This window comes from Microcaecilia unicolor, chromosome 1, assembly GCF_901765095.1.
Source record: "Microcaecilia unicolor chromosome 1, aMicUni1.1, whole genome shotgun sequence".
NCBI lineage: Eukaryota > Metazoa > Chordata > Amphibia > Gymnophiona > Siphonopidae > Microcaecilia > Microcaecilia unicolor.
This window is the reverse complement of record NC_044031.1, coordinates 651,543,634-651,556,902: the sequence shown is the minus strand read 5'-3', so window position 1 is coordinate 651,556,902 and position 13,269 is coordinate 651,543,634.

Here is a 13,269-nt window from a genome sequence, read left to right as displayed (position 1 = left end):
CATAAAATGTATTGTACTTGTCAGGGCCACTAAGAGATAAAGCCGGGCCTGGCACAAGGCCACTGTCCCCCACCTGGACTACCGTGGTGCCGCCACCCCCCCCCCCCCTTGCTACATTCAGGCCGCCCGCTCCCTTACGTTCTGTGTCTGACTGCTCCTGTGTCCTGAAACCCAGATGATTGCATTAACATGATATCCTGGACAACCCAGTTATCGTGTTAATGCAATCATCTGGCACATAGATTTAGGCGCAAAGGGGTATAATCTATAATAGTGTGCATAAATTTTGGCGTGCCCATAAAATACCCATTTTTCTGCCCATAACCACACCCCTTTTTGGCTGCACACACTAGAATTTAGGCGCAGTGCATTACAGAATACACTTAGCGAGTTGTGTGTATAAATTCTAATTATTGCCAATTAGTGCTCATTATTACTCGTTTAAGACTTATCAACACTGATTAGCTTGTTAAGCCAATTAAGTTACACACATAGTTATAGAATATACTTGGATTTCAGTGCAGAACACTAGGTATGTTATATAAAATCCAGGGTCAATGTGTAATTGTTGCTAGTCTCTCCAGAACAACTGAAGTAGCAGGCATTTGACTTCACAGGCAGTGCTCTGGTGATTGATGAGATGAGTTGATACCAGATGAAAGTTGTTGATATAGATGAAGATGGGCTGATCTGATCAGATGAGCTGAGCTGGTGCCTTTTATACTATTTTGTTATCAGCTCTGTTTCAGATGGTTTGATAAGATCATAACAACTGATTGGCTGGTGTCCTTTGTTGCAACTTGAAAGGCCACAGGAATGTCTTGTGACATTATTTCTAGGGAATTATCCCCAAATTCAGGTTCCAATGAGTCTGAGATTGACCTGACCTGAGAGTCCTTGTTTCATTGTTCACCTTTCTTTGTCCTTGCAGCAGCCAGATAACAAGGTCACACGCCCTTTTCAGACAGGTATGCCTGGACAAGTTTGCACAAGTCTTACTGCAGATTCAGTAATTTATTTCAGGTGTTCCACAGATATACTCATAGCCAGCAGCAGCTACAACAACAAGTGGTGCAGAGGCAATGGGAACAGCAACAGGCTTCCCAGAGATCTCTGGAGGTCCAACAGAACTCCTTGTCTGTATTGCTTGCTCAAGTGATGCAAACAACACAGATATCCAGACTATACATTCCAGTCCCAGTGTTACCAAAGATGGTACCAAAAGATGACCCAGACTATTTCCTGACATTTTTTGAGAGAACCATCTGCTATGGACAGCTTATTTGGGGATTTACTGACCAGTAGCAGCCAAACTGTGTTTCAAGACATTAACTCCAGTGAGACATCAACCTGTGTGGAAGTAAAGGCTGCTATTCTGGAGATGGCAGGCTACAATCAAGAGGCCTACCGGCAGCGATTTCAAAGGGGTTTCTAGAAGTTATGGAGTTTCTTCTACTGGCTCAAGAAGTAGCCTGGAGATGACTCCAACCAGAGGGCAAGACTGGCCTGGAGATAGCAAGAGTTGTCCTCGAACAATTTCCTGAGAGACTATCCCCATCAATTGAATCAGTGGGTGTGGTGCCACCCAAAGTTGACACCAGAGAGCACTTTGGAGGCAGCCAAAGCCTTTTATCAAGCTCAACTAGAATTTGACCAAGGACAAAAAGTGGGTGGGAAGTCTCAGGAAGACAGGGACCCAGAATGCTGAAGACCTGGTGGAGGCCTCCAGCTTGGAGTCTCAGAAAGAGGGCTGGAACAGGAGCGGCCCTCTTTATCAAGAACCCAGCGACCCCTGCTACCTCTTTTACAGGAACCCATCTCTCTAACCTGTCAGGAATGGGACAAGGAGACCATAGAAGTGAATGTAGTAACATTACCCTCTTACAATTTTACAGGAACTCATCTCTCTAACCTGCCAGGAATGGGACAAGGAGGCCATAGAAGTGAATGTAGTAACATTACCCATTACCAATTTTAGGAAGCTTCCCAACCTTTGAACAGAAGATGTGTGCTGCAAGTCCACCTGGATGGGAACCCCTACCTAGCACTGTTAGACTCCAGTGGTGTTTGGACCCTCGTTCGGAGGGGATAGTTACATGATGCAAGCGAACCATGAAAACTGACATTGTCCTGTGTGCATGGGATCAGCAACAGTACCCCATAGCTCAAGTCTCCCTCCAAACGCTGGGTGAACTAGTCCAGCTGGAGGTGATGGTGGTGCCTGGGATCCCTTACCCAGTTGTTTTGGGTCAAGATTTCCCAACCTTTGAAACCATCTGGGCCCAGCAAAGAGAAGGCTTGAAGGGGGACCCAGATTGGTATGCACCATCCCCAATGGTGCATTGTCCTTTTTGTCCAGGAGCTGTAGTAGATCAGACCCCAGTAACCTGTCAGAGTCCAGACTGTCTATCAGCAATGGTGTATTACTCATGAGAGGAAAAGGATTCCCTCCAGGGCTGACCGATAGGGATTCCAAATCTACCCTCAGCTTTGCACAATGACTCGGGAAAAGCCCACCACTGAATTGGAAGGTGATTCTGAGCATGCAGCTAAGTATATCCAAAGATTACAGGAGGAGAAGGAGTCCCTCCAAACTCTGGGTGATGCTCAGAAGGAGATTAGAAGTAAAGCTGAGACAGCAGGCTGTCCGCATTACTGTTGAAACAGAAGAAAGAGAGCTACACGAAACCATTGAGCAGCAAGCTGAGGAAATCAAGTGTTTAGGACCTAAAACCTGGGAAAAGGGTCCTGGAAGGACCATACTGCAACCTGAAGAGAACACCCAGTTACAGAAACAGGTGGATGAACTATTTGGGGAATTTCAGGAAGCAAGGAAGATTACCCGGGTGGCTGAGGAACTATACAAGAAGGCCAGCTGTGAAGTCAGATGGCTGCACCTGGAGCTGGCATATGCAGTACCCCAGTGGCAGTACTCAGAGCTGCAGTGGCAACTGATGGGAACCCAGCGGAGTTATGATATGGCCCTAACATGAGTCTGCACTACAACTTCAAGTGCAAGAACACCAGGGGCAAGCAGCAGCCCTGGACCATATCACCTGAGTTCTGCAGAAACAGCTGGCAGAAGTCCAAGTTCAGCTGATCCAGGCAGAAGTATTCTAGCAGGAGATGTGCAGGAAGCTGGAGGTCTTAGCTACTCAGCTCTTAGTTTCCTGTAATACCAGTCTTGTGCAGAAACTTTGCCTATTGCTAAAAGTTCATCTGACTGCAGTGGTCCGAGGACCTTTTCTAGACATCTTCCTCATGGGGAAGCACCCCTAAGAGAGTGACAGGGAGTACAATCCAAGTTGGGCGATTCCAGGAACCCATCGGCAGGCGCAGTAAGAGCCAGTACCGCAGTGATAAGCAGTATAAAATGTTTTGTACTTTTTTGGGACCTTGCCAGGTATTTGTGATCTGGATTGGCCACTGTTGAAAACAGGATGCTGGGCTTGATGGACCTTTGGTCTTTCCCAGTATGGCAATGCTTATGTAGTTATGTACAATCACTGCCAGAAAGCCTGGCCAGACCATCGGTGGCTGGAATACGACCTGAGGTACTTACACCCGACCTACCAAAAGGTTTAGGAAACCGGTCGATGGCTCACATAGATTTGCAAGTGACTATGAGAGACCCTCATAAGTGTAATGAGCCTGGATGCCCTAAGAGCCAGGATGGAGGTGCTGCCATGACTCCAAGAGGGGGGCCTCAGTTCACACAGTGGTCATAACCTATCCCAGTTAGAGTGCAAACCCAGGTTGACTGGTGGGGAATCTCCTGGAGGTTTCACTGGAATGAGCCAACCGTGAGCCCTAATGCCTCACAGGTAATAGGGCAAGTCCCTGGAGTTGAGCTTCCAGTACCCGTAGACCTTTATGGGTTGTTGGGTTTAGCCCTAGGATGAGGGACTGTCAAGGAGGAAGAGGAGCCAGACGAGGATACCATGATGGATTTGATATGGATGATCAGTAAGCCTGATTTCAGACCCAGAAGCTGATGGGCTGGATGCTGGATATAATTGAAATGAGGAAGAAGGTGAAACAGATGAAGATGATAAGGGAGAAGCGGGTGCCTTGGATGGTACCCAAGCTCCACTGGGAACCTTGCAGATTTTGTATTTTGACTTGAGTAATTGCTAGAGACTTCCCTGATAACTTTGAGAAACCAGGCCAAGGACAAGTAAAGTGTGCTGCTGGACTGAGAAGCCGTAAGGTACACAGTGGCCCCTACAGGAGCAGTACTAGTACTAAGCTGAAAAATGCTTTATTCAAGTGCGATACCCAGACAATTGCACCTCATAAACTTATTGAAAGTGGAGAGAACAATCTCAGTAATCAAAGCTTGGCAACCATATAATGTTTATATTTAATGCCAGCAGTCACTTGATTCCGTTCTTATCATTGGTCAGTAAGCTCCACTTGCGTGCAAGTAAAAGGCTCTAAATGGGACTTATATATACCCCATTGAGAACAACTTAGGCAACTGCTTGAATAATAGTGTTACTTAGCTTTAACAACTTCGCCCAACGGGGCTCACCGTTTCACTATTGTGATTAGCTTCCTCAGGGGGCCAAGTAACTATCAGCAAGTCTTACTGCCTACAATCATAAAAAATCACATCAATCACTTAAACTTGATAGTATAAGCAAAAGTATTACATAAAACAATCACTGGCACTACCTTCAACAATGGCGTCCGTGATCTCCAAGATACCGGAAGTGAAGTGAACGCACTCACCAAGAGTTATATCCACCTATTTAAAGTATAAACTCCACTCCCCATGTGATGGTAAAAGGGAGTAGGGTACATTGAAATTAAAGGAACACAGACCATTCAATCATTGAATTTAAACCCCGTGGTTCCAGTGACTATAACATGAATATCCATTTCTGTTCCTTCCTCATCAAAACCTTATTCCTATCTCCCTTCCGAATATTCTGGGGGACATGGTCGATGGCAAAACAACACAAAGAATCAAAAGAATGACCTTTCTCCAAACAATGTGCTACTAATGGAGCACCGGTTTTTGCCAATTTAATACAAGATCGGTGTTCAGTGATGCGTTGGTGTAACCTATGCTTAGTCTTACCCACATAAAATTTCTTGCATGGGCACATTAAAATGTAAACAACATATGTAGTTTGGCAATCAGTTTGATGGTATAATTTATATGTTTTGCCATCAATAGGGTTCCGAAATTCCCTGATTTCTAGAGTAATGGAGCATGTTTTGCAATGGTAACATCTTCTATGTCCCCCCTCCTGTGCTTGTTGTAATACAGCGGGTAAGTTAGCAGGACTGATGATCTCTTTTAAATTACGTGTTCTGGAGAACGCTACCCTGACCCTTTGATTATGAAAAATAGGATGGGATTGCATAACGGTCCAATTGCGTTTAATGATACTATGCATGACGTCACCACCTTTGGGAAATTGTATTACAAAGGTGTTGATGTCATTAGAATCACTATTTAATCTTGTAGAGCCTTTTAACAAGAGATCCCTGTTGTTATGTTTTGCTCTCTTGTATGCAATCTTGACTACCTGATCCGGGTAACCTCGTGAGTTTAAATCCTTCTGAAAGTTCCTCGCACAGGTTCTAAAGTCCTCTTTATTATCACACACCCTCCTAAATCTTAGAAACTGTGAAAAAGGCAAACTATTTTTCAATCTTACAGGATGACAACTTTGGTACTGTAAAAAAGTATTCCTGTCCGTATATTTTTTATAAATCTTCGTATGAAATTCACAATTATTAATGAAAACATCAATATCCAAAAAATGTACATTGCACGTAGAAAATTCATATGTGAATTTGATGTTAGAATGACAGGAATTCAACCAAGTCACAAATTGTTCTAGGGCCAGAGAATCTCCATGCCATACCATAAAGATGTCATCTATATAGCGTCTCCACATGGCAATGTGATGTTTATATGGAGAATTGTCCAACCAGATCTTCTCATATCTGGCCATGAATAAGTTAGCTATGGAGGGAGCAAAAGTAGCCCCCATAGCTATACCTGATATCTGTAAGTAAAGTTCTTCATTGAAAAGAAAATAATTTTTGGTTAAAGCTAGTTTAGCCGATTTACAAATGAAACCTGATGGAATTCTATGTGGTCTAATTCTGCTTTCCAAAATTTCAAGAACAGTTTCCAAAGCTTCAGATTGAGGAATTGATGTACCGGTATATAAGGCTGTGATATCTAATGTTACCAAAAGCATGTCTTCTTTAATTAAGTGCTGTTGATCTTTCAAAATAGTCAAAAAATGTGTACTATCCTTGATGTGAGACGGGTAGCCATTCACGAAAGGTTTCAAAATCACATCAATAAAAGAAGAAAGAGCTTCGAGGATTGAGCCGTTTGAAGAAACTGTATTTTGGGTAATGCATAGAAGATCGGTCTGGTAGGGTATTCCCTATTCAGAAACTTGTGTTCCTTTGATGTTAAGAAACCTTCTTGTATCCCTACTTCAGTCAGATGTTTTATAGTATTCTGAAGATCATTAGTGGGGTCATAGTCAAGTTTCTGATAGGTAGTGGTATCCAACAATTGCCTATTGATCTCATTAATATAAGCATCCCGATCTAATACTACTATCGCACCCTCCTTATCAGCTTGTTTAATAATCAAATCCGTTCTTCCTCGTAAATCATGAAGCACCTTCCTTTCATCGTTGCTCAAGTTGTCATGAAAACGCCACTGTTCTTTGTCAAAATGCTGATCCATATCTCTTAGAACAAGTGCGCGAAATGCTGACGAGAGGATCCAAAAGAGTGGGAGGAGTCCAGGTCGATTTAGGAGCTATGATCGATGAGTCATTGGTGTTCGTTCTATCCGCAAAACAAATGTTTAATTGTAGGGTTCTGAAGAGAAGACTAGACGATTTAATATAAAAAGTTTATTTACAATTGTACCGCATACCTTTTATGAGGTATGCAGGAAGCATGTTCAGACAAAGCAGTCAGAGAATGCTTAAAGGCACAGATCTCTCATTGGTCTTATATAGCTTTCTTTGGCATCTGACTATACAACATCCCTGTGCAAGTCTCTGAATACCACAAACTGTTAATCATGTGCAGAACATCTGCTTTCTATTACCCCCCTACCTTCTATCCCACAGACTTTCTGGAGCCTGCCTCTGGCTAATGTGGGCCCCATCATGTCCCAGGAGATTTTAGTGTTGAAACAGCTAGCTCTGCATGTTTTTTTTTGAAGCATTCCACTCCAATTTTTTTATGCTTTTATTCAACATTTTTATGCTTTTATTCAACATCCTCCCTTTGAGGACTGATATTCCAGGCCTCAACACATCTGTTTCAGCTCCAGTCTGTTTTCTTACCTCCTTTCTAAATCTCCTCCCCCCTTGTTTGTGGCATTCAGTTTCTGCACGCTTTTTCAATATTTTTGGCTGACATATTAAAGTTCTATTTATTCTGAATTTCAGTTATCATTGTTATTTTAAAAACATCATGGCACATCTTTGCAAACATGCTAATACATGTTGCATTAAACAGATTCAATTGTACTAGGGTACAAAATTTATATTTCCTTTGAATACAGACAGTGAGCTTCATCAAAGGGGAATACACTGTCATTCATTCTTACTTCTCATTAGTTGATGTGGCATTAAAAATTACACAAATTAAAAGCATAACATTCATTGAATCAGTTGTTACAACATTCTGCATGTAAGTGCACTTTATCGGGGGAATGTGTTCAGTTGTCATACTATTAATCAGACACCAACATGATGTCTGTGGGTACTTGTCCATAAGCAAGGCTTGCTTATAAATAGTCTCATTTGTCCAATGAAGGTTTTCATCATCTCTTACACAGGTATTATTGGGATAACAGACATGATTTTATCATTGTAGTCCCATATATCATAGTTGGCAAGGACAAGGATGATGTCAGTCAGTGGGCACATATGATACAATCAGTCAAATTCAACATCTTGGCCACTGTAACAAGTCTATTATCATATGTGTTCATTGTCCATTAACAAACAACAACAGTCCAATACCATCATGTTTAGGGACATGATGTTTGTTTATTCTTTGTCCATTTCAATGTTATTAATTCGTCGAATATCTGCTAAATGTATCCAAGAAGTATGACCTTCCAGACAGGCAGCGGTCTGAGTAAGGGCCGTGATAGCAAAAGGCCCTACATACACAGGATCCTTCCATGTTTTATGTGTAAAGTTCTTTCGTAGCACTAGGTCACCTACTTTAAAAGCACAAACATCATTAGTAGTCCCTGCCTGTGATGCTACATTTGTTCGGATCATATCACTTGTCAGGTTCAACATAGGTTGTAGCTTTTGCCAGTACTGAGCTGTGCTATCAGTACTTGCTGTCTGCATCGGGAAGAAATGACGTCCTGTCTGAATTTGGAATGGGGTCAATTTAGTACGCCCATTAGGTTGGGCCCTTATAACCATCAAAGCTAATGGTAACAAATCAAGCCAGGTATATGGTTTACCTGCTTGTTTAAAGCCTTCAGTAATACTCTCAATTTAGTTTTTAAAATACCATTGTAGCGTTCCACCAAACCATTGGAGGTGGGGCGATACACTGATACTTTTCTGTGTGTTAAACCCATAATCGTTGCCATTTCTTTCAAAACACTGTTATTAAAATGTGTCCCGTTATCAGAAATTATTCTAGATGGACACCCATGTCTTGGCATAATATGAGTTACCAGGCATTGTACCACTTCATGTGCTGTCTCCCTTTTACATGGAAATGCTTCTACCCACCTTGAAAAAGCATCCACCCAAACTAACAAATACCTTTTTCCCTGCACTGGAACAATCATATCGGTAAAATCAATATACCATTCTTTTGCTGGGCCTTCTGGTATTGGAAGTGTCCCAGGCGATATTTTAGGACCTCTTTTAGGTATGTTAATATTACATACCATGCAATTTTGCACAACCTGTTGAATCAAGTTATCAATTTTCAAGGTCCAAAACCTTTGTTCAAACTGTTGTCTCATTGTTTCCTTATTCCAATGCATGGTTGCATGCCAACCAGCCAATACCTTAATCGCCTGGCTCATTGGCATACAAGGTAATCCTTCTTCTGCATTAAACCATTCACTTCCCAATTTCATACATCCTCTCTTCAACCATTTTTCACTTTCCTGTCCCTCTGGCTGCCACATTTCAATCTTATCTACATTCGTAAGTGGCCCTTCCTGTGTCTGTCTAGTATTATACAAAATCTTTTCACTTTGCTTAACCACCTCCGTTGCTGCTGCATCAGCCATTGCATTACCTAGTGCTTCAAAGGTTGGCTTTTCAGTGTGGGCCGGGGTCCACACAACTGCAGTTTTTCTACTTTCACGTTCCCTTCTTGCCAAAATTTCAAACAGCAATTTCCAATATGTGTAATGTTGTAAATTTTTACCTGCACTGGTTATCATCCCCCTACGCTGCCATTTTAATATATGATACTGTAGTGAACTTGCAACATAACCACTATCAGTATATATAGTGACATTTTGAGTCATATCAGTGTGTTGTAAGGCTGTAATAACGGCTAAAAGTTCAGCATGCTGTGCAGTATGATCAGGAGGGGTTTTATATTGTACTTGCATTATCTTTCTTAGATTCTCATCTACCTGCACGCAGGCAAAGCCTGCAACAGTCCTTTCACAAGCTCCATCTGTAAACCATATTAACCCATCAGATAAGGGTTCAAAAGTAAGACAGTGAAATGTAGGGATTTCTATAGTATCAATCTCAATCTCTTGATCGACAGGAAAAAGCAGATCTATCTTATTTCTCTGTTCTTTAGTTAATGGTATTATTCTTATATCTTGTCCTAAAAGTACTGCTTGATATTTTCCAAATCTAGTGGCTGTCAATGCTGTTTGGCTAGGGCTCAACAGCGTTTTAATCGTGTGGTTGGTATGTATTACAATAGGAACAAAAGGTATTTGTGCTCTCCACTTGCCTACTGCAGCCACTATAGCTGTCAGTAACTTTGGTATTTCTTTCATTCCTTTTTCCACATGATTAAAAGAGCCTGACAAAAAAGCTACTGGTGTATTTACTTCATTATTTTGATTAATCATAGCTGCCCAACTATTTCCCATGTCTTTTACCCACAAATGCACAGGTGATTGGATATCTATTACTGCTAACGGTCCTGGAGATAATAAATCCCTCACAATCTTAGCCAATACCATCTTATCCTGTTCTTCCAATACAATTAGTGTATTCTTTGGTGTAGCTGCGGGCAGTTTCAAATGTTTATACAGTCTCATTACTTTTTGTGTATAATTTGGTATCCATTGTCTGCAGTAATTTAACATTCCCAAAACAGCACGTAACTGGGTAACTGTTTGCGGTACCGGAGTCTCATTTAAAATAGATATAACTTCCGGTATAATGACCTTATGTTCTGCTGAAACATTTTGTCCTAAAAAGGTGACAGTAGACTGAGCTATAACACATTTTTCCCTGTTACATTTATATCCTAACTCTCCTAATAACAAAAATAATTTTCTAGTCCATTCTAGACATTCTGCTTCAGTCTCAGCAGACAGTAGAATATCATCTACATAGACAAACAATGACACCGTGTCAGGCAATTGACTCCTGAAATCCTTTAAATCCATCATTAGTTGTTTTGAGAATACCGATGGACTATCAGTAAAGCCTTGAGGCATCCTAGTCCACCTATATGCCTCATTCTGTACTATAAATGACGTCAAATCCCTAGACTCTGGATGAAGAGGTATTGAAAAGAATGCATTAGACAAGTCAATAACAGTGTTATATGCATATATATTCTGAGTGTGCAAAAGTGTAGCAGGATTTGCACAAATCGGAAATTGATTTTTTGTAACCTCATTTAGCTCTCTTAAATCATGTACTATCCTTACATTGTTTTCCCCTTTTGGGACAGGAAACAATGGGGTATTGTACGGGGATACTGAAGGTTCAATAATACCACATTTCAATAATTTATCAATGTGCTCCAGGGTTTTGGATACTAATTTAGGTCGTATGGGGTAAGGGTCTTGCTTCGGCCCCTTTGCCCCTTCTATTAATTCTATCTTATGGGGTTTTGCATTTATGGCTAGTCCATATGGTGAATCACTTGTACTCCAAATATGTTGTGGTAATTCTTCCATAACCCTTACTTTATTTTCATTATTCAACTGTTGAACCATGGTGAGCAAACTTGGTATTTCTTTATTTCCAAAATCTAAACACAATCCTAATTGAGACAATAAGTCTCTACCACACAAATTTACTGGGCAATCAGGTGCCACTAAAAAGGGTACCACAGCCTCCCTTGAACCGTGCGGTTGGCATTCCAAGCGCACCAGAGTCGGTTCCGTTAGCCTTTTTCTTTGTTCTATCCCCGTAAATCCCACTGTTGTTCTATACTGATTTGAAAGCTTAACTCCCTGTGGTTTTGCACACAACACAGAGGTACTCGCCCCTGTATCTATCAAAAATCTCACAGGAGTTCCATATTTTCCAATTGTCAATGTAATAAAGGGTTCCCTTGTGTCTAACCTGAAAATCATTCCCTCCTCCTGACACTGGTCTGCTTCCAGTCAATAGCATTGGTCTGGAGTATTCTGCCAAGTTGGAAAAGCATTTACAGTACCCTGTCTCTGTACTGCAGCCCCTGGTCCCTGTGATTGCATCGCCGGCTGCTGTATTGCAGTCTGCGGGGCACTCACAGGCATCCCTACTACTTGTGGCATCAATCCTTGCTGCGTCTGCATTTGTACTTGGGGCATTCCTGCATTCTGATAACATTCTGAAGCATAGTGACCAAATTGCTGACAAATCATATTGTTCAGATGTTATTAAAGATTTTAAATCACCTCTTCTATTAAACCTACACACAGAACTAGCTAGTGACTAATTCAAACCAGATGATCTCTTAACACTGCAGGAATCTCACTTAAAAAAGAGTCAAAGAAAGTTAAATTGCAAAAACATTTCACATAGAGAACTAGAACTTATTAATTAAACAGAGTAACACATATTTTAAAATAAACAGAGATCAGAATTCCCTATAAGACAAAGAACTTATTTAAATCTAATCTAAAACAATCTTTTAAAAGGAACAAAAAAAAAATTTCAGTTCTTCCTGACCTTTTTAACCTGTAAAGCCAGACACCCGAGAAATCAAAAACAGATGACATTCCTCAACCTTCAGGCTGAACCAAAGGCTGATTTTCCTGTTCTCGCTGTATTTTTTCTACATCTGCATGAAGAAGATCTGCTGCTACAGAAAATAAATTCCAAATTGTAAGATGTTGTTCTAAGCTTTTCTTCTGCCTAGTTTTATTTTTATTTTCTTGTAAATAGCTCAGGAGAGATAATAATTTTGGACGATCAAACGATCCATCCTGAGACCAGCTCAAAACAGAATCTTTTCCTTCATATTTGACCCATTTCTCATGTATTTTTTCAATCTGTTTTTTTTTCTAATGGGAATAATTCTATGACATGCTGCAAAGGGGAGCATTTTTTTGAACTATCTAAATCTAAATACATAGCATACACAGGAGGCTTTTCTTTCTTATCTGCCCCTTTCCCTTTCATTTTATTCTGACTATTACAATTTCTCCTATAGAGCCACAACCTACAAAAATATACTACTGCACCTAAACCAAGAAAATATACAAAACAGAAAACTACAAAGCTAAACAAATATACCAGTAATAAGGCCACAGTGTAAGCTTACTCACGCGTCTTCTCTTTTTAGCAAGCCCAGGAGTTATCACCTGTATGTCCACGTCAGTAGTTTGATCAATCCCACATCAGTGGAGCACAGAAATTAGGCTTAAACAACGCTTGCTCTCTCAAAATCCTGTAAAAAACTTCATTAACAACACACACTTATCGTCTCGCCTTCTCTTTTTCGTGTGCGGCCTACTCCTACTCCTGGCTGGCTCGCCACTTTGAAGAGAAGACTAGACGATTTAATATAAAAAGTTTATTTACAATTGTACCGCATACCTTTTATGAGGTATGCAGGAAGCATGTTCAGACAAAGCAGTCAGAGAATGCTTAAAGGCACAGATCTCTCATTGGTCTTATATAGCTTTCTTTGGCATCTGACTATACAACATCCCTGTGCAAGTCTCTGAATACCACAAACTGTTAATCATGTGCAGAACATCTGCTTTCTATTACATTTTTATGCTTTTATTCAACAGTTCTCAAAAACCTTTCAAGGTCCACCCTAAACTGAAATGGATTATAATTCACTGCTGGCACAAAT